The following is a 26507-nucleotide window of genomic DNA, read 5'->3' as shown; positions in this document are numbered from 1 at the left end:
TGAAAAGATGTTAAACATTGCTTATCATTAGGAAAATGCAAATCAAAATTACGAGATTTCATTTCCTGATTTCAAGCTTAGTACAAAACTACAGTAATGAAAACAGTGCTACATTGACATAAAGACAAACATGTAGACTAATGAAATAGAGTAGAGACCTTAGAAATAAATCCTTGTATATGTGATCTTTCAATATGGTATCAAGACTATTCAATAGGAAAAAATAGTCTTTTCAAAAGGTGGTATTGGAAAAACTGGATATCTTTGTGCAAAAGAATAAAATTGGACCCTTATTATATACAAAACTTCACTTAAAATGGATTGAAAACCATATATAAGACCCAAAGCTACAAAACTTTTAGAAGAAAGTGTAAGGAAAATTTTTCATGACATTGGACTTCACATTCATTAGCATGGATAGCATAAAACACACACACACACGCACACACACACAGAAGGAGGGAGAAAATAATAAGCGTCAGGAAAAATGTGAATAAATTAGAACCACTGAACACTGCTAATGGAAATGTAAAATGGTGCTATCACTGTGGAAAACAGTGGTACAGTTCCTGAAAAAATTAAACATAGAAGTACTATGCAATTCAGAAATTCCACTTCTCTTACACACTCAAATGAATTGAAAGCAGGGACTTGAACAGATATTTGTACACCAATGTTAATAGCAGAATTATTAACAATAGACAAAAGATGGAAGCAACCCAAATGTTTATTGACAGATGAATTTATAAAGAAAATATGGTATACACATACAATGGAATATTATTCAGCCTTAAAAAGGAATAAAATTCTGGCACATGCCACAACGTGGATGAACCTTGAAAACATTATACTATGTGAAATCAGCCAGACACAAAAGGACAAATATTGCATGGTACTACTCTACAAAGTACCTAAGGTAGTCAAATATGAAGATGGACAGTAGAATGGTGGTTGCCAGGGGCTGTGAATAGAGGGAACAGGGAGTGGGTTTAACAGGCACAGAATTTTAGTCCAAGAAGATAAAAAAATTCTGGTGATAGATAATGTTGATCATTGCACAAAAATGTGAATGTGCTTAATACCACAGAGTTGTACACTTAAAAATAGTTAAAATGTTATGTTTTAGTTCTGTATCTTTTACAACAATTTTAAAAAGAGAAAAAACTTGCCATGAGTGAAATGCCTAGTATTCACAAATTCAACCTCCCTTCCCGAGGACAAGGTGATTAAAGAAAAATTAAACCAGTACATCTTACGTGTGACTCACAAGTGAAACAGAATTCTCTCTCTTTGTACGCACCTCCTTTCACTTTGTTTAATTCAGCTTCTGATTGTGTTGTGAACTCTTTGAGCCCAGCGTGGTAAGGTGAGCATGCTGCGGGCCGAGAACTGCCACTTCATCCTCCCACTCCATTGAATCCTGCAAACTCTGAGGATTTTGTTTTCTCATGTAGAGTGGGTTTCTTGAGAGCATGTAGCCCAGTAGGTATTCTGTCGTATGTTTGCAGAATTAATACTTGTGGAGGCAGACTATAAACCGGGGCTTGCAAACTCAAGAGACCTTAGGTGAGTGGAGATGATGGGTGGAGACCTGTAATGTAGGCACCTGATGTGAAGCGGGGAGCCTTGAAGAGGTGAGATTCAATCCCTGCTCATTTTTCAACTAAATGTGTGTAATTCACTATATAATTATGTGAAATAGTCTTATTTTAAAATTCAGGAATTTAATTTAATTTAATTTAATTTACAAATACTGAGCAAACTAAAGGACACCTATCTGTGGATTGGATATGGCCCTTAAGCCCCAGTTTGCAATCTCTGACTTACATGAACGTAATTTATAATATGCAGCACTACCATTTTCTGGAGTCCTACATATGTGGTGAGTAATTAACTAATTCCTTCGTGCAAACAAAGAGTAGGAAATGGATTTCCACATAGTTAGTATCTTCCAAATATCACCCTGACCCAAGGCTATCAAACTAAATGCTATTTTGGTAAGGGCCATGTTTCCTTCTAAGAAAAGGATCTTAGAAAAAAGCCACGTGGATTCCTCCTCTTCCAAGTCTTCTTTTCATTCTCCTCTTGTCATTCATGAGCTTGGTGGTCTACTGCTTTCTTTACGTGATGATGGAACACTGGTGACTTACGAGTCTTCCTGGAGCAAGTTTCCACCTCCTGCCCTTCCTTCCTCATCCTTTGACCAAACTCATTCTCTTGCCCACCATGGGCTATTGCACTGGCGTCTTTTGGGTTAAGAGCCAAGGAGGTTTGTCATTATCCTTTCCTTATTAAAAAAAAAAAAAAAAAAAAAGGGGCTTTCCAAACTTACATTTTGTTTTATATTCTCACGTCAGGAGTGTGATGTTAAAACAATCAGGATGAGGGTTGAAAAATTACCTATTGGGTACAATGTCCAATATTTGGGTGATGGGTACACTAGAAACCCAGCCCGCACCATCACACATGCAATACCCACGTAACAAACAAGCACAGGTACTCCCGATCTAAAGTTTTTAAAAATATTTTTTAAAGAATCAGATATTCTGTCACGGCCAACTAATTTTTACGCCTTTGCAAATTTTAAGTAAGTTTCCAGGCTCCTGTGATTTTTGTCTTTTAGAGAATAATTTTAAGGTGAAAGAATTAGTCTAATGATGCTTAGCTAGAAGGTGTGGAAATTGTAGAGAGTTTTGAATGTACCACCTTCCTGTTATTTTTTCTATATAACAAACATATTAAAGATGTAAATTGTAGATACATATGGAAATGGAGGTTTAAATTAATATATATTATTTACTTTTACCAACTTGCTCTTCTTTTTCCCTTTGCCTCCTGCCTCCCTTCAGTGCCCCTATTGGGGGTCTCCTTCTGTACCTATCCCTTGGGGTTGTGATTAGAATGTCATTCTAATCACAAGTGATCTCATGTGTGTAAGCTCCAGTGATACAAAAATAGGCAATGTATTAGATGTATACGTGTATTACTGTGAAATAAACTAGTTCCTCAAGCGATTCATAAAATCAATGTAATGACCTCATACTATACATGCCCATGTTTCCTTGTGACCACATTTCCATACCCATCCTTGCACATATGTTATTTGTCTGATCTCCAGAGAGTGAAGGAAGTTGTATTTCCTTGGAGATAGCCATGTGCAGAACACGCTTACACGCACTTTTCTGAGTTGTCTTGTTTGATCTTGTGTAATGGGATCTTTATTTTCATCCTCAGTTTGCAAATGAAGCAATGGTCACAGCTGCTAGTTCCACTGAAAGTGATCTTGGCCCCTTGATGTTGCCTTTACAATGGAGCTAGTTCTAACACACAGAGGCGTGCACGCGTGCACACACAGACACACACACACACAAATCTAATTTGAAGTGCGTGGAATTCCATGCTGGTTTTAGTTTTCTGAGTTTTCCTTGTGTTTTCAGGGTCTACTAGCGGGGCTGCTCAGACTCCCTGCATGGGGAGACAAACAATCTAGGACTCCTGTCTCCATTCAACATTTTGTTGCAAATAAAATGCTCTCTAGGGTTTAGGCTCCCTGGAAATGTGTTTGCTGGGAACTTTACCAAAAACAATTCATGTTTTGGAGCCAAACCTATGAAGAATACCCCTTCTTTGGTATGAATTCAACAAAAAGTCCACCCTTGGCTTCATTTTACAGCAGGAAACAGCCTGCTTGGTATTGGTTTTTCCAAAGGCCTCTTGCCCCTTCCTTTGTATATAGAGGGTCATACAGGCAGGTGCAAGCAGGGGCCCAGAAAAGCAGACAAAACTGACCTTTCACGTTTTGTTTTAGGCCAGTGTGTATGGCTCCCAAAAGCATGGTGACCAAGGCAAACAACTTTCGACCTCTGCCCTCCTCACTTGTGCCTTCCCATTGTGGGTGAGGCATTTATCTCACCCCATGACAGTTCTTTTTAAGACAGAGAGACTGTGTATTGAGTTATGATGATTATTGTGACTTCTGCTGTGACCTGTTATTTTATTCCACACAATAAATATATTGAGTAGATGTGACTTTAAAATAATATATGTTACTTGTTTCCATATAGTCCTTAATGTTACCTTCTCATCTTAGTTCCTGTGTCTTTACCAAGTTGTGTTTTACCTTTATATTTTGTTTTGTTTCTTATAACCTAGACATGGGGGTGGAGGTGGAATGAGGGAGATATAGTTCCTGGGACAGCCAGCATTGATTAATACAAACTGCATGCTCAGCACTGCCATAGGCACTAGGAGAATGGGGAAAGATGGGTGTGGCTGTCACCTGTCCTTAAGGATTTTTCTTCTATGGGAGAAAAGCCTTTCTGAAGTCCAGATGCTTGCATTGTGCACTGTATTAACTGATTTTGCTGCAGTAACAGAAACTCTAAATTTCAGTGGCTTCCAGAAACAAACATGCATTTCTTGCTAATGTGCTATGCCTCTGCTCCATGTGTCCTCTGTTTCCAGACTCAGGCTGAAGGAGCCCCTCCCACGGAGGGAACATCATTCTCTTGACAAGAGGCAGATGCAAGAGAACTGGTGGCATCTCAGGATTCTTTCTGAAACTTCTGCCTGAATGCAGCATACATCAGGTCTTCTCTCCCCATCCCACTAGGCAGGTATGTGACAAGGCCATGTCCAAAGGCCAAGGGGCAGCGATGTGTCTGCCACATCCGAGGAAGCCCTACTCATCCTGTGGAATGGGGCTGGGGCATATAACCCTCTTGTAGGGAAGGGGACAGTAAAAAAGTGAACAAATACAATCAACTGTATCCACAGAATTCTCTTAAGTGATGTGATCTGCAGGGAATGGCGTGGACAAAGAGTGTCTACAGATAGAGGCTCCTGAGGGCAGGTGAAGGCAAGGAGTCAGGATGGCAGGCAAAGCTGCAAGACAGAGAAAATGTGCAATTTTCACAGGGTTATGAGACTCAGATTTTCTTTAGCCAAGGACAGAATCGTAGACTGAGAGAGAAGGAAGTCCCTGCGGACATCTGTCATTTTTGTGCTACCAGAGTTTCCCCCTTCTGAATGATGTCTTCTAAATGGCACCCACTTCTGAATGACACCTTAGATTGCTCTGGCAAAATATTTCCTCTCCATTTCTGAAAAAGAAAGAAACAACTTCCCCAAGAGAAGTGCACAGCATTGGTCTCCAGAGTTTTCTCAATCGCCCACTTCCTCTTACCACCACAAGGCAGCTGGCCACCTCCTTTTGACCCATCTGACTCCTTTTTTGTGCTTCCCAGATGCACAGGGAGGAGTGATGGCTGCAGCTCACACCCTGCATGTGGCCACACTGTCACACAAAAGGTCCTTCCCTCCAGGTTTCGTGGAGTTTCCCTTCCTGGTCCCCACCATTCCTCTTCGACACTGAAGTTGACCAGTGATTTCTACAGCAAGGGGCTAAAGTGGGCTGCCTGGTACAGGGCCACAGAGATCAGAAGAAAGTTTTGATTCCTCAGTATTCGTTTATGCTGGAGTGATGCTTGGCATTGAGAATCAGAAAACATTTGCTGTTGCAGTGACACAATGAATGATGGAAGGGTTGAGTAGCTTGTCACAGGTTAATTGGTGGCAGAACTGCACCTGGAATAAAAGTGCCCCCGACTCTACTGCATGGGTGGACCTGAGCCGGCTCCAAGAATAAAGGAGGTGGTGCAGAAGGCTAGGGCATTCCAAAATAACGTGGATGGTTCTAGACAGAGTAGAGACCATGCTAATCAGAACGGGAAAAGTGTGTTAGTGGAGGGTAAGAAATGACATCAACTAGAGACGTTCAGGCAAAATTTGAGTGATGCTTACAAAGGAATTGTAATAGCATAGACAGTGATTATGCAAAAATGTTAAATGAAAAAAGGCACACATTTGCTCTGATATATTTTACTCTAATAGAATGGAAAAAATTATGTACACAAGAGCTTGGAGTGACTTCAGATAAAAGTATGAGTGACTGTCTTTTTCATTGTTCTACCTTTATGTGGTTTCCTATTCTTCTGCAAGGAGTATGAATCGCTCTTATAAAGGAGGATAAAATCTTTGAAAATTAAAGTTGTTCAAGAGTAAACAACAGAAAGCCAGGGAAGGAATGACTTTATAAACAAAGTGCTTTGTGCAGTCAACCTTCAGATGATTTTTCAGGTCTGTCCTTTCTCTCAAAGAGATGAATACTCCGGGCCTGCCTAAGACAGGGTGAAGCTCTGCAGCTTCAGCCAATCTTTGCTACAGTTAGGATGAGCGAAGAAGTTCACCTGGATAGAGTAACACCTGGATTTCTTCAGTTTTCTGTGTACAGTGCTTTGTCTTTTTCTTTGTCCCTCAGTAGTAGCTTGTAGCATCTGTACAATAGCCAGCAAGGGATGCAACTGTTCCTAAATGTAAAAACAGGAAGACACAAAGGTTTCCGAATGCTGTGCTGTGGTCTCTTTTTGACAAGGAAGAATGTAAGGGAACAAAACTGGTGCTGGTGGAAAGAAGTACTACACAGCAGCTGCTGGAAAGCTGAATGGAGGCCACCTTCCCTTGCTCCTTGTCGCTTGTGGGAAAATCTCCAAAAACTGCCATAGAACGAGAGGCAGAGCCATTTAGGATGGCAGCCAAACACCTGCAGATCTTTGTGATTGTACTGCGTTCTGTGGCTGTGGATGAAAGTTTGGCCACTTTGTTTTCTTTTTATTGTAAGTAATGAATGATGTTTTTAGAGAGTGCTTTGAATTTCTACCGACTTGCAAATGAGTATCTTACCTGAGATGGACACTACATATTTCTCAGAGCTATAGGCTCTATTCTTTAAGGACTTTTGTGTTCTTTGGAAGTTGATACCAAGGAAAGAAACATAAATATTCCAAAGTGAAGGTACATTAATATATAGAAAGTGACCACATTTATCGCATTCCCTATGAAAGCAAGATGCTCAAATACACATCTTTAACCCCTACACAGGGGGCATCTAATACACACAGTGGCTGTCACTCCTCTCCAATCCCAGGCTGAAGGCCAGCACCACTACCCATTACAACTCTCTTTGTTACTAAGCCAGGACTGACCTCATAATGAAATGGCCCTGGGTGGTGAATGCCAAGAAATCAGAGTTACCCGGAGGTGATGCCTCTTCGACGTGCCCTCCCACCCAGAGTTTGCTGAAACTACCGGCAAAGGGAAAGACTTCAAATAGCAGGAGTTGCTAGTTTGTTTGTCAGAATACATTTGCTCCTTCTTTAGTCAGAGGCACAGATACAGCTCCAGGATCCCTTTCAGTTCTTGTGGGCATGTAACTCAATTCTGCCCACTGTGATGTGAGCAGAAAGGATGTGAACAGCCTTCTAGGTTCGAAAGGAGAGGAGCCCTCTTCTTCCTTCTCACTGGCTGAGGGATAAAGAAGCTAAAGCAGCCACTTTGCACCGAAAGACAGAAGCTAGAATGGAAAATTGTCTACCTGAGGGAGAAGTGAACTTCCCTCTTGTGCCAGCCACTGGATGTGGGGTCTCCTGTTACAGTGGCACGGCCTGTACCTCTTCCAGTGCATGTGGCTGGCAGGAGAATCCCCTTTCTTTGCTTTTCTCTGGGGCTCCTTGCTCTGTTCCAACTCTCTCGACAGCCCTCCATGATTTCAAGGCTTGAGAAAATAAAGCAGCTTTCTTATGAAAATATCAAGGATTGCTGCTTTGGAATGAAAAGCTGAAAAGAAGTGAATATATGCAAGTCATAAATCAGGAAAAGGGAAAAATACTAACTCCATTCCTGCCTTTGGCCCTGTGTGTGGTCCAGGAGGTTGAATGGACAGAGGAGTGAGGAATCCAGATTCACCGGGTACAAGCAAATTTATACTTTCCACGAGGTTTTCTCTTTAATTTTTTTTCTGATTAAATGAGATCTAACCTGAAGTTGCTTTTTAATGCACACCTTTGTTATGTGACTATGTTTTCATTCCTGCCCCAGTAATCTCCTTTACTTGTGGCAACTTTCTTTGATATTGGAGAATGTCAATGTCTCCAAATCTCCATTCTCATCAACAAGAAAAAAAAAAAAAAAAACAGAGATGGGGCTGAATTGCTCATTTAAAAATAAACATTTTTTAAAAATCTACATTTGTATTCCACTCTAGTTTGCCTAACATCCTTTTTCTAATGGGAAGATAGCAGCACATGCAGGGACTGAGGTGCAGACACTCCACCCTTACCGGGAGGAGGGAAACTGGTCTTTTTCGAAATGCAAAAAATCTTCCTTTGTTATGAGCAATTTCTTAGTGACAGAGGCAGCCATCTATATACATTTGTCATGTTTTCTAGAACCTACTCTTTGGACAACAAGAAATTGCCCACTTGATTCTAAAGCCCAGGTGGGAGAGAAACATGGGGTGTGAACAGGAGACAATCACATTGCCTCTCATTATGGTATCTGCATCCCTCCCCAGCTGGGCAACTCCATATGGCCAGAAGCTCCTGTTGTTTTCTGCCTCAGATGACCCAGTGGTGATGCCCCGAGAAAACACCACTGTCCATCGGGTCCAACACAATTCCTGTTGAATGAGGAAAGGAGAAACAGTTGGTTTGGACCCTCTGACTCCCAAATGCCATTTTTGCTAAGTATGTAAGAAGCTAGAAATTCTTACCCAGGGTTTGACATCCGAGTCAAGAGCTCAAAAGTCAATAATGTGACCTAAACCTGAACCTTCGCAAACAGCTTCCAACGCCTGGCTGAGAAGAAAGGGCTAGTGGGGTATTTGGTTGCATTTCTCTTGGCCACAAAGAATCCTGGTTGTTTCAAGATCCTTTATTTGAAGTGCACATTTCCTGTTGTTTTAATTTGCTTGTGAGTGCACACCTCCTGAGAACCTGGACTCTGTTTGATTCACTTTCAGTGCATTCCTATTTCTATGGTTGATTCTGCAGCTTGTATTGTTTTCCTCCCCTTCTGTCTCTTTCCTTCTCCCCTCCTGGTGTTCTGAGATCATCTCCCAGGTGAATTATGTGCACTCACATCTTTGTCACAGGCCTGCTTTCGGGGCAATCCAAGCTAAGAACACACACACACACACACACACACACACACACACACACACACACGTTTTGAACAAACTCAGGCCACAAAAGCAGGTATGTAAAAAATACAATTTTCTTTATTTTTAGAGACAGTGTATTACTTTCAGCCCTGATTCTCGCTGGTGTCTAAAGGAAATTAAGATTAACTCAACATTCTTATCCATGACCCTCCCAGGAGTGTGTGTGTTACTCTAGGAATCTTCAGCATTGTGTTTAACAGCTGGTCTCTAAAGGCTCATTCTTGGGTGTCCTCGCCTTGTCATGGAGCCTATCAGCTCAGCACACCATGTCTGGGCACATCCTACTGTTCCCATGGCGTGTTGGGTGGAAGTTTACAGAAGTAAGGCATATATATATATACACACACACACACACACACACACATATATACACACACACACAAAAATATATGTATTTATATTATATATATTTACATTTATATATAAAGTATATGTATATCTATATTTAAAATTTATATAGTTTCATCCCAACAAGCAGCAGTTCAAATATCATTCTAGATGCCATGATTTTTTTCCTTAATTGTGTGTATTGTTTTATTGAGACAGGGTCTTGCTATGTTGCCCAGGCTGGCCTTGAACTCCTGGACTCAAGTAATTCTCCTGCCTCAGCCTCCCAAGTAACTGGGATTACAGGTGTGTACCATCATGCTTGGCTAGTCCCCTAATTCTTAAATGTTGGTGGCCAGAAAAAGCACTTGGCATTTCTAGACTCCATTGTCTGAGGTCTGAAATGGGGCCCAGGAATGTGTATGTTTCAAGGGCCCAGGAATCTGTATGTTTAACAGTGCCCAGGTTAGGAAGCACATGGGGAGAACATAATGAAGTCTAATAAAACAAATTTCTAATCAGACATGTCTTACATCCCAGCTCTCATCTTTTTTGGTGGAATGATCTTGGGGGAAGAACTTAATCACTCTACCTCTCAATTTCTTCATCAGCAAACTGGAGATCAGAATGCCTACTTCTCAAGTTTATTCTGAGGATGGAATGAGGTTGTAACAGTGAAACACGGAAATCACATATTTGTTCAGCACATATTCATCATCCAGGAGCTCTGGGACAGGCTCTGAGCAGTGCTGTGCCTTTAAGAAATAAGCAAGGCAAGTGAAGCCTCTGTAGGTGTGTAGTTTGACATAGAGAAAATGCTCACGGCTTTTGGAAGAGAACTAAAAACAGGCTGGTCTTGGGGACCCTGGCCTTTCAGCTCAGTCCTACTTCCCAGGAAAGGCACCTGGGATTTGGAATTATTGATGAACGACCAAGCGACATGAATTAGTTTGAGATCTTTTATGTAAATGGCATCATCCAGGTGGAGTTTTAGTTTAGGCTCTCTCAGCAGCACACCCTGTCCTGCCCAGGGTTCACGTGGGAGGAGGCACTCCCAGGAGACACTGGCAAGGGATCTGGGAGCAGGACAGGGAAAGGAAGGAAGTGAAATGAGGGTATGATTTCAAGTGAAATCCCAGCCTCTGCCTGATTCCATAGGGAGCTCTTAACAGTAAGTTATAAGGCAGAGTTTTTGGTCAAGGGGGTGAAGGGTCACTGTCTGTGTTTTCAAGGATGTTCCAGTACCCATGGGCAATCTCTGAAGATAGCAAATGAACCCTCATCAGCAGAGTTTGCAGCCGTCAGGAAACAGGGACACAGAGCTGGTAAAAGAGGTCCAAAGGCCTCTGGCCAGGCACCAGGACCAACTTGCCCACTACAGATGTGGGCCCAGGTGTTCTGGTTCCACCCCTAGGGCTTCTGCCCCAACTCTTGCTTTGGATTCTGTCTGAGTGGATAACCCAGCTTAAAGCCTTGGTGTCCCCATGATTAAAATGGGGGCTATGATGGAGACCCATACCTTGTAGTCTCATGCAAACAACAAAAATCTTGCAGTTGAAAAATCATGATGAATCATTGTACTACCATCCTCATTTTCCACCTATGTAAACAGATGCAGCAAGTATCACCTGCCCAAGATTGCGCAGCTGTTAAATCACAGTAGCAGTCGCCTTCATCCAAGGTTTGCCGTGTGCCGGGCAGCCTTCCAAGGGCTTTACATCAGTTATCACATTTAATCCTCAAACAACATATGAATTAACATTATCGTTAGCCCTGCTGAAGGCATATTAAATATAATAATAATAAATAACTTGCTTAAGATCACAAAACTAGTGAACACAGAGCTGGGATTTGAACCTAAGTCTGTTTCACTAAATTGGTCAACTCCACAACACTCTCTCTAGTATTTGATTATTTAGGTGACTCCGGGATCCTTAGAAGTAGTGGCCCTTTCCTATCCACCCTGGTATCTCCATTGTCTGGCAGACTAATTAGACATTCATACACATTTGCAAGAAGTAAATAATTTTGAAACTGCCTTGAAACACTTCTCTCTGTAATTGTAACTTGGACTAGAATGAGCCTAACAACAACAAATTTGTGAAAATCAGCCTTATTAACTCATCCAAGAAAAATACATTGAGCGCCCAGTACAGGCTTGGCATTGTGTTGAGTACTGCAGGAACAAGGGTGAAATCAGATCTATTTTCCCAGCCCACATTAGGCCCAAGGAGTTGAGCAGGGCTGTCCATTTAGAAGGTTCCCATGCTCCCACCATGGTGTCTGACAACAGGCCTCTGGCACGGGCCTGGCCACTGTGTGCTATGCAGGCCTGGCCACTGTATACTATGCAGTCCTGACACTGCACCAGAGGAGACCCAGGTCCGTCTTTCCACTTTTGGCATATTGGCAATTGAACTGTATTCCTTTTCTCTTCTCCTTTCCCTCTCCCATTCTTTCCCTGTGACTATCAGAGGCAAATATCTCAAGAGAGTTATAATTAGAAGAAATTGAGAGGAGGGTGGGGGAAGGGGATACTGTTTCAGAAATAATTCTGAGTCACCGGAACAGGTTTCTCAAAGCGGAACAAGCCATGAAAATATTCTCTTACACCAATAATTAGAGTCACTTCCTGCAACTCCTATGTGTCTTTACAATTAGTAACTGTTAAGTATTTCTAGAAGAGCGGTTTTCTTTGAATTGTTTACCTTTTTCTGCATCTGTGTTTTCTGACTGATTGAAAAATCACGTGTCGCTTTTTAATGAAAGAAAAAGTAATGTAAACATGTTTTCTTCTGTCCTCCTCTCAGGTTTGGTGAGTAATTGTGGTGATGAATCGTTTTTCATTCTATGGCGAGGATGAAAGGCACACTTTCTTTGCTTCTCCACCTCTGCCCCACAATGGAGAGCGGCAGCACCTCTGAAGCGGGGGGAGTGGGGTTTCCGAATCCCCAGGAGGAAACACAGGTCTCTGCTGCGACGGTCTGGTCCAGAGAACCTACATCTGGAGGCTTCCATTTCCTCATCCGTACCATCTCCCAAGCAGACATTTCTGAGAGTGAAAAGAGGCACCATTAGAATTAGCCTGGGTTAGCTAGAAAGGTGATGGTCTTGGGCAAAACTAGATGTGATGCGATCCCAGGGGACTCTAGGGTCTCTCGGAGACATCCTAAATTATGAAGATGCAAGCCCCATTCTGTATCCCACAAGGGCCTGAGTAAGCTCCATGAGCCATCATAAGCTGCCAACCTTTAGCTGCACAAGAGAAATGAACTCTGTAGGGGACATATCCAATTCCGATTTAAATTTAATCTGTGTGGTCAATTATTTGTATAATAATGGAGGAAAATAAAGACTATTTCACAAAAGTCAACTCTGTAATTTCAGAGCCTTTAAGACATTTGAAAATGCCTTGTGCAATTATGTGGCGCTTAATACTCAGATAATGGAACAATGAAAGATGTATGTTTGCATTTTGTAAAATTAAACTGTATGCAGTTATTTATCTTTTACCTTAATTGTTTGAGCTTGTTTCTAATGTAAACTGTTGTAATTTTAAATAAATATAATAGAAAAAACTTTCATAGGTATCAAGAATCCAGAGTAAATTTACTTTGCAAATAGGCTTTGTAGGTATGTTTTATGCTGAGGATCTTAAACTGACACTTTCATTCAAAAATATTTTGAATTACTCACTGTTTGCCTCTCTGAGGTCAGACGGATTGTGAGGAGACTAGATTTCACAATGGAGTTTGGGTGACTTCATCTTATTCCAAAGTCTGAAATATGATAAATGTATGAAATAAATATGTGACAAGGTTGAAAGTGCATTATTGACTGACTTTTTAAGTACATTGATCTTTATGCTTTTATTTTTCTGTTTTTATTCTTGGTTCCATTTTGCACACTCAATTTGTTCTCCCTTCTAGTCATATTTTTCCTCTACTTAACTTTGTTAGCTTGATATATTATGGAGGTTTCAGATTTGGGGATTGATAAGGCAAGTTATGGTATATGAATACCTTTGATAATATATAAAATCATCAGCATAAGACAAATATACTATTGTTTAAATTCCAATGCTGTGAGTCGTCCTGCTGTGGTATTCACAGCATGACTATAAATGCGTGTATGGTAAATAAAAGAAAGAGGGAGGCCGGGCGCAGTGGCTCATGCCTGTAATCCCAACACTTTGCTAGCCAAGGTGGGTGGATCGCTTGAAATCAGGAGTTCAAGACCAGCCTGGCCAACATGATGAAACCCCGTCTCTATTAAAAATACAAAAATTAGACAGGCGTGGTGGCAGGCACCTGTAATCCAAGCTGCTCGAGAGGCTGAGGCCTGAGAATCACTTGAACCTGGGGGGCAGAGGTTGCCAAGATCACACCACTACACTCCAGCCTGGGTAACAGAGCAAGACCCCATCTCAAAAAAAAAAAACAAACAAACAAAACAAAAAACGACAGAGGACAAAACACGACAGAGGACAAAACAAAAATGATTCCCCATGAATTTCAGGGCCCTGCGGGATCATGCTCAACCACATTCACCCTGTCCCCTGGGTCAGTTGGTTTGCTATTACTTCAGGGTCACTGAGAGTATGGCAGAGTCTTTAGGAGTGTGAACCCGGAATCCAGATTCAAGTCCAGCTCTGCCTTTTACTAGCTGTGGGACCTCAGCCATGTCATCTGAATTCCCCGTGCCTCAGTTTCCTTATCTGTAAAACAAGTCATGAAGAAGAAGGGTCATTTGTCTTTTAATGAAAATTTATGTATTGATACATTTAAAAATACTTTAACCATCATCTGGCATATAGTAAATGATATATATATATATATCACCCTAGATAACATTTTATTTTTAAATCATTTCAGATTTACAGAAAAGTTGCAAAAATGTACGAAGAACTTCTCTAAGTTGCTCACCAAGATTCACTAGTTGTTTATATTTTGACATATTTGCTTTAGATATCATAGTAGTTTTATTTTGCTATGTAACAAATTACCACAAATTTAGCATCTTAAAATAATATACTTTTATTACCTCGCAATTTCTATGGGTCAAGAGCACAGGTACAGGTTAGCAGAGATCTCTATTCAGAGTCTCACCAGGCTGACTTCAAGTTGTTAGCTGGAGCTATTCTCTCACCTGAGGCTCAGGGTCCTCTTCCAAGCTCACTTGTTATTGGTCGAATTTAGTTCCTTGTGGTTGTAGGACTCATGAAGTTCCCCATTTTCTCACCAGATATGAGCCAGGGATCAGGCTTAACTCCTAGAGGCTTCCTGGCATTTCCTGCCAAGTGGCTCTTCCCATGCTTCCACATGTCGGCTTGCTCCCCGGCAGCATGGAGTATTTCTGGTGCTTCACCTTCATCTAATGGGCTCACCTGCTTAGGCAAGGTGCACCCAGGATCACTTCCCTTTGGATTAACTCAGAGTCAACTGATGAGTAATCAAATCATGGGAGTGGTCTCCCATCATATGCATATATCTGCTCAAACACATGGAGAAGCAATTATCAAGGCATGTGTACCAGGGTGTAGAAAGCTTTGGAACTATCTTAGAACTCTATTAGATTTATATTTTTTTCCGAGCCATTTTAGAGTAAGATAGAAACATAATGCCTCATCATCCCCAAATACTTTAGTATGCATTTTCTGTGATCTAGGACATTCTTTTACAGAACTATAGTATAATTAAAATCAGAAATTAACATTAGTGTATTACTACTTAGAGATCTTACTGATGTGTTGTAAATTATCCCAAAATTATCCTTTATATTAAAAAATATATATAGTTCAGGAAACAATCCAATCTCATATGTTGTATTTGATTATCATGGTTCTTTAGTCTCTTTTAAATCTGGAATAATTCCTTAATCTGTATTTTTTTATGACCTTGACACTTTTTAAGAAGGTAGGCCACTTGTTTTATAGAATAGCCCTCATTTGGGGTTTGTCTGATATTTCCTCATAATGAGAGGTAATTGATTCATTTTCACCAGGAAAATTGCAGAAGTGAAGTTCTACCCTACTCAGTGCATCATATCAAGAGGCATATAATGTGGGTTTGTCCAGTTACTTATGATCATATGGTTAAGATGGTGTCTGCCAGATTGGCTGCCATAAAGTTAGTTTCCATATGGTTAGTTCTACTAATTATTATCAAAAATAAGCATAGTCGCGGGAAAAAGAGTTGATTTTAAAAAAAGCAAAAATAATGATTGTTGCACATTCGTCTACAGGCCACAAAGCACTTGGCATGTAAACCTTAGACAGTTAGAGAACACATGTGAGTTTGGGCATCTGTCTACCAGGCTCCCAAACCCTTTTCTTTCAAGTGTTCTGTCCCTTGATTATGTAGTTCTTCCTCGTTTCAACATTGTCTCTCTCCCTCTCTGCTGAATGATTCTTAACACCACGTCATTACACCTTAGTTTGTTTCATCAAAAAGTGTATCAACAATGTCTTCAAAAGAATTATCTATGCTCACAGTCCTAATCTACTTGGCATAGCTCTGAGCAGGCTCCTGTCCTCACCATACCAATAAGAAGAAAACAGATCTTATTAAGGTCACCAAGACTCCCCATGATATTAAATCCAAAGGACTTTTTTTTCTGTCTTCATCATTTTTGATTATCAATGGCATCCAACACAGCCAGACACAATCTCCTTGAAACATCCCCACTCTTGCCTTCTCTAGCAGCACATTTTGTGGGTTTCTTCCTGTCTCACTGACTATTCCTTTGCAGTTGTAAACATTACCTGGGAGGGCCACTGGACCGATTCAACTCTGCTCCCCAGAGCCTCTCATCCTCCAGCAGGCTAGTCCAGGCAACTGCCCATGGCCCTGGCTGGGCTCCAAATGAGTAACAGCATGCAATGCCTCTTAAGCCTAAGCTTGTCTTGTCCCCCAAACTCCAACATTTCTGCAGCATTCTATAGGATATAGTGAGTCACAGGGGCAGCCCTTATTCACAGGGAAGGAAATAGATTTAGGAAGACTTGCAAAGTCACATTTCAGAGGATGTAAATATAGGCAGCTGTGGAGAATTGACACCATTCTTGAAATTAATCTATCTACTCTTAATCCACTAAAAATAATTTCAGGATAGAATCACGAACTGTTTCTTCTGCTTTGTATATGGGGTCAGGTACAGTTCCATGGTTCTCACAGCTCCTGACACACACTCAGATTTTCTCAAGTATTTCGGCAAAAGACATCAGCTTCTCCCACACCTCTGCAATTTCTCCATGATGTTGAACTTCATTGATTTCTCTTTTTGCCAGCCTTTGCATCATACCAAGTTACAAGGCTGGTGAACAATGTGAGGAGGAAGTGGAAGTAAAAGGGGCACTTTGCAGGCACTCAGCCAAGCAATATGATCATGAGTTCAACTTCATTCAAATTTGAATTTTCTTTCTAACTTCACCCAGCTCAGATGAATTACTTTTTTTTTCTGCCATGTTCACTCGTTCTTGTCTAGAAACTGAGATTATTTTTTCCTTTGATAGAAAAATCCTCTGTCCCTCTATTATATTGATTTCTTTCTTTTCCATTCCTACGTGATTTCTTTCCTAAGATAGGTCCAAATTTACAAACCAAGTAGAATTAGAAGTGAAGATTGTTTTTCTTCTTTTACTAAAAGGGAATATAACCAAACTGTACCCATATTGGAGACGGGCTGCTCATCACACCCTTCCTGCAGATGACAGTATCCATGACGGCCGTGAGACCCACCTAAGCATCTTCCTTCTTGGAGTATCATTGGAATCTCCCAGGTTATTTAGAAATACGCACGTCCAGTGGCCCCCTAGGGTGACCCTCTACCCTGGAGACATTGGACATTAAGAGGGGAGCTCTCCTCTAGGGTCTGGAATTCGAGATGGTAAGATATCCTGTTCTACAGGAGATAGCCTCTCCTTGCAGGCAGATGCGTGTAACAGTCACAAAGCAATGATAAAGGTTCAGTCCCATATGTCACCAGAGCGTTCTAAGGGCATCCATGAAGGTGGGGAGGAAAAGTGAGGTATGGGACATAAGACCAACTGCTCTATGAGTGGGTCAATGTTCAAGTAGCTTTTGACAGTGTTTATGAGCTGTGTGAGGGTGAAGAAATCTCTTTCAACAGAGAGGAGATATAGTAGTGCAGTCATATCTGATCTTTCAAAAAATGTAGGATAGCATATAAAATATGCTACCTATTTTGTAAGAAATGGGAAAGTAAAAGTCTACTTTTGAATGTGCTTGTGTGTGCTGAAAAAACTTGGATGATTACATATGAAACTAAGAACAAGGATTACCCAATCAGAGTCTTGGTATATGGGACGAGAAGGGAGATAATTTTACAGATATAAATAATAGATAATTTTATTCTTTATCTTTTGATATTTTCTATTTTTTGAACCATGTTTAAATTGCTCATTTAAAAATTTTAAGTTTGAGGACCTACACATAATATTAGCTCTACTCTTATCCCTCTATAGAGAAACTATTTAAAGACAGACTGTTACTGAGAACTCAGCAAGATGCTTACATTAATTGTATTTTATCAATCACAGTAGCATTTATCTGTTTGAGATAGAGTGGTGCAAATCACTGCAAGACAGACCATGTATGCGGGCCATGGATGATGCTCAAAGCGTGTATGGGTTTGTGGACCCTGTAATGACTCCTTCTCATGCCACTTCCCAGGGACATCAAGGCCTTCGGCAAAGGGGTCTCTCTCTGTCTCTCTCTGTCTCTCTCTCTGTCTCTATCTCTCTCTGTCTCTCTCTCTCTGTCTTTCTCTCTATCTCTCTCTCTCTCTGTCTCTCTCTCTCTCTGTCTCTCTCTCTCTCTCTCTCTCTGGGTACCTGTGCATGCGTTGCAGGTGACCTGACATTCTTGGATCACTCTCCTAGAAAGTCAAGTGCTGGACCCCTTTCTGTCTTAAAATGCCTGATGTTCGAAGCTCATAGTAGTTGTAAAGGAGCTAATGTGATGTTTATAAAGGGCTCAAAACATTGGTTCCTCCTCCCCCATCCCTCAGGACATGGGAAATTTCCCTTTCTCTTTAGGAGAAAAGCTGCTTTTCATTTTTCACTTGTGCCTGTGCGTTCTGCGTTATGTTGTTACTATTTCCATCAAAAAGCATTCTATAGTTCAATGTCTGGGGAAAATACAGTCCCATAAGCAGGCCCCAAGCTGGCTTCTTCGTCCTTTTGTCTCCTCACCCCTTCCTAGGGCCCATACCTTGCAGTGTCCTGTGTGAAAGTTTCGAAGGCAGTCCTCACTCACAGCCCCACTTGGAATGTCACAAGCATTTAGCAGATTAAAGGCTCTGAAAAGCCCTGCAGTAAAGTAATGTTTAACTTCAATTAAACCACCGTCTCTCAAATTCACTTGACTGCTGAACTCTTTTTCAAAGAACACCTGTATGTATTCCAAAAAGTTCTGGATTAAATATTGTTAACCTCTCAAAGAGCACAGGGTGGGGCCTATTTATCCTGTGTGTGCCTTCAAATCCCAGGAGTCTCAGGCCTTTTCTGCAATAAAACATGTATTCATAACTCTTTAATTGCTCTCTTCCCTTCTTCCTCTCTGACTTATTTGTATAATATAAAGTTAGTGCGCTATATTTGAATAACATGGATAGAAATAAACTTTTAATGCCAGAACCTCCTCTTAAAAAAAAAAAAAGTGGTAAAGCTAGAAATCTCACTGTAGTTGCCTGTAATTTAAAGTGAAAGACTCCAAACAGGTGTTGCCCCTTGAAGAAATGTTCAAGCCTTGTTAGGAGTCTATAACATGTCAATATACACTGTTAAAAGAGATTACAGGTCATGCGCCACTTGACAACAGTTTAATCAAGATAGACTGCATATCACATAGTGGTCCCATAGGATTATAGTATTGTATTTTTAGGGTACCTTTCCTATATTAGCTATGTTTAGATACACAAACACTTACCATTGTGTTACAACTGCCTACAGAATTTGGTACAGCAACGTGCTGCCCCAGTGTGTGGTCCAGGAGCAATAGGCTAATGCCACACAGCCTGGAGGTGTAGCAGGCTCTACCATCTAGGTTTGTGCAAGTACACTCCAAGATGTTCACACAACAGCAAAAATAGCCTAACAATACATTTCTTAGAATATACTCACTCGGTTAAGCAACGTGTTTGTACTTTCTTGTGACTTGAATCACTTCCGTCTTAGATCTGTAAGAAGCTGAAATATTATATCCTCTTTCTTCCTTTTACCAAGCGAGTAGGAGACAGTGCAGCTGGGCTCACTGGTCAGAGAGGCTGACCCGTGTGAAAGGCAAGAAGTCCTGCCCCAGTCACTCATGCCTGTCGCCCATTATTTTAGTGAATTGTGGTGAGAACCCCAGCTCCATGCAGGCTGTCTGTGTCTAGGTGGTACAACTGAGTCAGTTGGGGAACACGCAAGGCAGCATTGCAGACCATCATCGCAAAATAACTGTGCATTCCGTCACCTGAGCTTTTATGACGGGTGCATTGCATTGGCAAAAATGACTAAAATTATTCAGTTGCCCCTGTTCCGGTTGTAGAAAAATGCCCTTCACATAAGGAATGTTTTTGTGGTTTGCCACATTTGGAAATCTCAGCTACTCTGGAAATGTATTTAGCCTCAAATCCCACACCCATTCAATGCTGTTAACCAGATCTCCAGGGTGTAGCAACAGTGCAAGTCCATATATTTTGAGATCTATTAATACCTTTTGGTCACCAAGTGGCATTTGTTTCCTGTATATTGCCATGAAACAGAACGGCAAGGGCCAAGTTTGCCCTGGTTTATGAAAAGGACCTCATCTTACTGAGATAGTTTGTCAAAGTTAAAGTTAAAATCTCAGCAGGGCTTTCTCATCCTCCTGTCCTCCCATGAATTTTTGATGCATCAGAAAATCACATTTTAAAGGCATGAAAGTGGGGTGAAGCAACAATTTTAACCAGAACTGTGAGCGTGAAGGAGCGTGTGTGTGTTTTGTTTCTCCAAGTCTGTTTAATGGGAATACTTAATGTTAAGTCTCCCAGGGGTGCCTGAACTTACATAGGGTAATATTCACATAAATACAATATGTGCTTCCCTTTTTGACATATATATAACTTGCCGTTTCATTTTCTGGTAGTAATATGCAAAACTAATATTTCTAGAGAAGTCTGAGCAAGCATGTTTGGGCTGCATACACGGGTACGTCCCTAGAGTGTTTTGTTGCTTAGAAACCAAAAGGGATCACAAGATTAGAATCTGTGCAGGGCAGCCTAACCTGACCCTGTTCATGGATTCATTCATTCATTCAGTGGGATTTGAGTGCCAACTGCATACCACGACTATCTGGATGCTTCAGTGAATAGAAACCACCCACTGGACTTATTTGGAGGGGTGGATAGGGAAAGGGGAGGATGACAGACCATGAAGATAATATTCGAGTAAATTGCTCTCGGCCCTCATCTCACCCCAAGGGTCCGCTTGGGTGAGGAGGGGTTGGGGGGTCCTCTCCTTAAGAGAGGGGTCTCTCTCAAGCACCTTCCCCCTGTCACTTAGCAACCCCCCAACTAGACCATGTTACTTAAGGGCCTGGCTCAGGTCACCTGCCCCCTTCCCACAACCCCCACCCTCCCCAAAATGCCAACCTCATCACCGTGCTGATTCATTCCAAGCCATCTGCTGAAACCTAAAATCTTTTAAAATATCGCTACCTCTTTCTTTATTAATCCACCGATTTTTCAGATCACCGAGTTATTTTCTGGATGCAGAATCAATTGGAGTGTCTGCTGTCTGGCAGCAGCTGGTCTCTAAAATTGTTCAGGTCATCATGTCAGATCTTGAGACCAGGCTGAGAACGCGCTTCCAGGCTGGATAACTCAGGTCTCATTCGACTCTGTCCAGCGAGAGACAGCTCTGCTCTCTCCCCACCCCAACCCACCCCTCAGGTGCTCTCTCTCCCTTTTCCACTTCCTGGATGTGAGGTCTACCTGGACCCTCCTTTCCCAGGTAGGCAGTGTCCTTGGTTTCTGGGGTATGTGGCCCACATCCCCTCCCTTGTTATGCCCCAGTGGGTTACAGAAACTTTGTTGCCCACCCCCCACCCAGATACGAGGGGTGAATGAGTGAGTGGCCAAGTCTAACTCCCATGTGAAAGACTTTCTATGGAAAAACTAAACTCCAGTTAGTAATGAGAGGGAGACACCACATTCATTCATTCATTCCAAAAACATTTACCAAGAACTTTCTGGGTTCCAGGTCCAGGCAGCCAGGGATCCTCCTGGCACTGAGAGGCACCAACAGACAGCACAGGACTGGCCCATAGAGTCACCAAAGGAGTGCAGGCTGAGCATAGGGAGTTCTGTCTTTGCCTGGGGAAAGGAGACAGATTACTTAAGGATTAGCTGCCCCCACCTGCAGTACCTTCTACTCTTCCACAATGCAGGCTATTCAGTTTGAAAATAACACCGTGTTTTCAGGGCCTGGGCCTGGAGCCCCAGCCTGACCAGAAGCTAACCAGCTTGATCTCACATTAGCAGCTTCAGCTTGTTGGCTCCCTGGGCAGTGATAACCATGTCAGGGTCTCTTCCAGCCCAGAGAGGTTGATTCTATGAAATAAACAAAAGACATCTGAGATGTTTTTCTCATCTGAGACATGGGCCCCTGGGCAACCTCCCTACTCCTGCCCAGAAACCAAGGCCTTCCAACCCTTTCTCATATACTCCAGAGCTCCTGGAGGGAGTCTGGTTCTGCCCTTCAGGGGCATTCTCCACTCTCTGTTCCAGTGAAGCCTCAAGAATGAAGCACTTCCTTTTCTAAGAATAGCCACCACATTATTCCATTCATGACCCCGTGCTTGCAGAAACACCATGGTCCTAGAAGCAGCTAGAATAGCGTTGTGGCTTGCCAGCAGTCCCATCTGAGGGTCATTTATTGCATTTGTCGGTTTCACTTTCCTTGTATATATGGACAAATGCAACAGTTTGTGAAAACTAAAGGTGAAATTTCATATTGCATGTGTGAAAGCAAAATATCCTGCACAAAATAACCTTTCCAATCCTCTTTTCTCCCTCCCTTTTTCCTCTCTGTGCCCCCAACCCCTCCAGCCTTTTTCTCTGCCCTCTTCTTTTTCCTCTTCTCCCTCTCATCTGGCATGCCTAATTAATGGTACCTAATCACTTCTCTACAGACTGACAGATGAGAAGTTCGCTGTAGAGAGATGGGTTTCAGAACACCTGGCAACATCTGTCCCATTCCTAACTCCACCTGATAACCAGTTGTGTTAGTAACATGGTAGAATTCAATTTTGTGTTTTGTGTTAAAAATCCAAGTGCAGAAATCCAGCTGTCCAGGTACTAGAAGAGCGTACCTATCCTGTTTCCTTTGCGAGTGCCACTTGGGTGGCTTTGCTCTCCTCTCCTTTAGATGGCACCAGTTTACTGCAGTGTGGCCACCCAGACACTCCCTTCTGCTACCTCAATTAGTATTCATTGTGCAAAAATAAGAAAATTCCTTCATTATGCTGGTGCCTGGTGGCAATCTGATAATTAAGGCGGTGCATCTGCATTTCCATTATAAATGCCATTTCTCACTTACGGTTGTCGCTCAGCAATAAAAACTTGCTAGCAAGGTCTTAACCTTAGGACATTTAAAAATAAACATTGCATTTAGCTTTTAGAGGGTCTTTTTCCTAATTATATATGTCAAGTCTAAGAATTTTTTTTTCTCCATGTGACCAAAAAAGAATTAGGACTTTATCTAGGTTTTTGGTAATTTCACCAAGGTATCAGTTTGTATTAAAATAAAATTCAAAAAGTGAAAGATATCTCATGGACACCAAAGAGGAATGTAATCTTTTTAATTTTGAAATTTATCTTCCCAGAGATGTGAATGATGGATGATCTATTCTATCGCCTTCTACTTTTTGTGTCTCTGGTCAAACCTGCTACAATAAGGCAAAGGTAACATCTGCAACAGTTAAGCAGAACTTCATCCACAGTGCATCCTTTAGGAATCACCTAGATCCTCACTGCATTTTCTTCTCCACTGTTTCAGAAGAAACTCGGTCATAAAGCGAATGCAGAGGTAAGGGCTCCTTTTCGAAGGCCTCAGCCACCCATGTTCACAGTATCTGGAATCGCCTTCTTCATGGGCCCACATCAAGACTCCTGTGTTTTTCGCAATAATCGATATTTCAAGTATTCTGTCCTGTTATCAGGCATTGTATCAAATCATGCATCCTGTTTTTTCATCACAAAATTATCTGGCCAGGAAAATATATGGTCAGATTGGGTTTCCCAGTCTGCTGAAAAATACTTGGACATTTTCACACCCAGCTTCTACATGAACCAACCAAAATAAAATCTCAAATCAATGTTGGCTTTCTTCCATCTGCACAGATATTCCTTCCTTTGAAAATAATTTGAGATTGGTAGTTATTTAAATGTTTTCTGTTTAACTCCCTGAGAGAATGTCATTAACATTTGAATTTGTGAATTAACATAAAATAGCAAAGTCGTAGATTTTTATCAATAATACTGTTTCCCTGATCTATATTCACTTTGTATGATCAGGCTAAAATGTCTCAGGTATACATCTGAACCGATCCACATAGAAGAGTGACATTTGAATGTTTGTTACCAACCTCTCTCCATCTGCTGTTAGCTCCTATTGAGGTTAAATGACACCAGTTTGCTCAACAGAAAGGCAGATTTTGGATTAAAACACAAGCAGGTCACAGTTATAAGAGAAAAGAAATGTTTTTAAGATTTACACCTCTAAGGAGCCATGCTTGGGTTTCCAGAGACCTCCTGCATCCTGGAATGGGAAGTAAGACCGCAATAGAAATGCATCTGCAGTGACTTTGGGTACTTTCTAGGTGCCAGGACAGAAAGACCCTGCAAGAGGGGGAGCATGAGTTGCTGGAGATGAGGATCCTGACCAGAAGAACAAAGGAAGACTTTCTCTGGAGGAGGACACAGCTATACAATGAGCGGCCCATAAACCAGTGTTACTTGCTATGTTTTCACTTCTAGTCAAATAGTAAGTTTGAACTTACTGTTTAAAATTTTTTTCAGTCTCAACATTTGGCTTGGATTTGAATTGTGGATGACTCAAAGAGAAAGACACTGGCAATATCAGGGTGTAAAGGGTGACTACTTGGGATGGCAAGAAGCCCCTCAAGCCTTGCAGGAGAGACAGAGAGGAGGAGGGAGAGCGTCTGTGATCAAGTGGCTTTTATTCAAGAGAGAACTGGAAATTGTGCACACTCTATTGTAACCACAATACAAAACCATTTGCAACAATAACTTCTGTCTCAGACCAACTCAAAACTTAATAATATGTGCAGTCAAGTCTCAATTTTCCCAGATAATCAGATATAATGATTGATCAATGACTCCAGCTTCCAGAAAGTAGAAAAGGTTTGAACTCAAACCTCTGGTAGCACCAATCCTTGATGCAAGCCAGAGTTAATCGATTGCTTCTCCCTCTTGGGCAGCTTCTGGAAAGTATGCAAATGAGTAGCTCACAGATGAAAGAAAGAAGTGAAAGAGGGAAAGAAAGAGTCACACACACAGGTTTTGTGGGTCTGTGCTACTCCCCGAAAGTATATGTGATGCCTTTGAAAGGGTATTCAGAGATGAGTCATGAGAACGGGAGTAGAATTACTTCTATGAAACTGACACAGATGTGGAAAACAATTCCTTTCTCTTCCTTGTGTTGGCTTCAGACTGCAATCCCCATTTCCCAACATTAAAAAAATAGCTAGATCTTGAAATGCCAATTTAATTGTAAGTCAAGATGGATCACCGGGAAGCCTCAGCTAGGCAGGACTTGCCCAAAGGGAGGTGGGGATAGTTGGAGCAGAGTAGCAGAAAGAAGTTATGCAGAGAAAGCAGGGTTGGTAAGGTGTATCACAAAGGAGAGTTGACTCTAGGTTGCAGCACTGCAGTAAATGATGAGGAAGAGGATGGGAGCTGTCACTCACAGCTAGGTCAGTTAGGAAAGTCACAAAAGAGAAAAGATGCACCACTATGGCGATGTTTGGAGTAATTCCCATTATTCAGTGAAGCGAGTTGGAGCAGAAACTTAGGAGGTCACTGAGGTTTCAGAGTGTAAGTGACTGGAGAAGGACAATTTTCACCCAAAAACATCAGCATGGAAAAGTGGAACCACTGTTGAAGAGGTTGAGAAAGTTATTGTATAACAAAACCATGTCTGTAACTAAATGTGTCTGTACCCTTTTAAGTTGCTTGGGGATGGAACCTACTGACTAGGAATTACGCCCCAATTCACTGTGGAGCAGGAGTCCCAAAGAGCAGCAACAAAAGATCAGTTGAAGCCGGGCTCATGCCTGTAATCCCAGCACTTTGGCAGGCCAAGGCGGGAGGATTGCTTGAGCCCAGGAGTTTGAAAACAGACTGAGCAACATGGCAAGACCCTGTCTCTACAAAATTTATTTTAATTAGCCAGCAGTGGTGACATGTCTCAGGTACATATTTGAACCGATCCACATAGAAGAGTGACATTTGAATGTTGGTTACATTACAGCTACTTGGGAGGCTGAGGTAGGAGGATGGCTTAAGCCCAGAAAGTTGAGACTGCAGCAAGCCGTGTTTGTGCCACTGCATTCCAGCCTAGGTGACAGAGGGAGACCCTGTCTCAAAAAATTTTTAAAAAGATCATGCGGGTCTCTAAGCCAGAGATGCACCTGACCTCCTCCTCTGCCAGACACACTCCTATTCACCCTTCAAGATCCAAGTCCAATATTACCTTACACCTGTTTGGATGGCTGTTATCAAACAATGTAAGAGATACTAAGTGTTGGCAACAGTGTGGGGAAAGGGAACCCTTGTACACTGTTGGTCAGAATGTAAATTGGTGCAGCCATTCTTAAAAACAGTATGGAGGTCCCTAAAGACATTAAAAATAGATCTACCCTATGGCCTACATATCTATCTTCTGGTTACATGCCTGAAGGAAATGAAATCACCACCTTTAAAGACATTTGCACTTCTATGTTTACTTCAGCACTATTCACAATAGTAAAGATATGGAAACAACCTACGTGTTCCTTGACAGACAAATAAATGAGGAAACTGTGGTGTGGCCAGGATGGTCTTGATCTCTGGA

The sequence above is a fragment of the Macaca mulatta genome, chromosome 10, assembly GCF_049350105.2.
Source record: "Macaca mulatta isolate MMU2019108-1 chromosome 10, T2T-MMU8v2.0, whole genome shotgun sequence".
NCBI classification, from domain to species: Eukaryota; Metazoa; Chordata; class Mammalia; order Primates; family Cercopithecidae; genus Macaca; species Macaca mulatta.
This window is presented reverse-complemented; position numbering follows the sequence as displayed.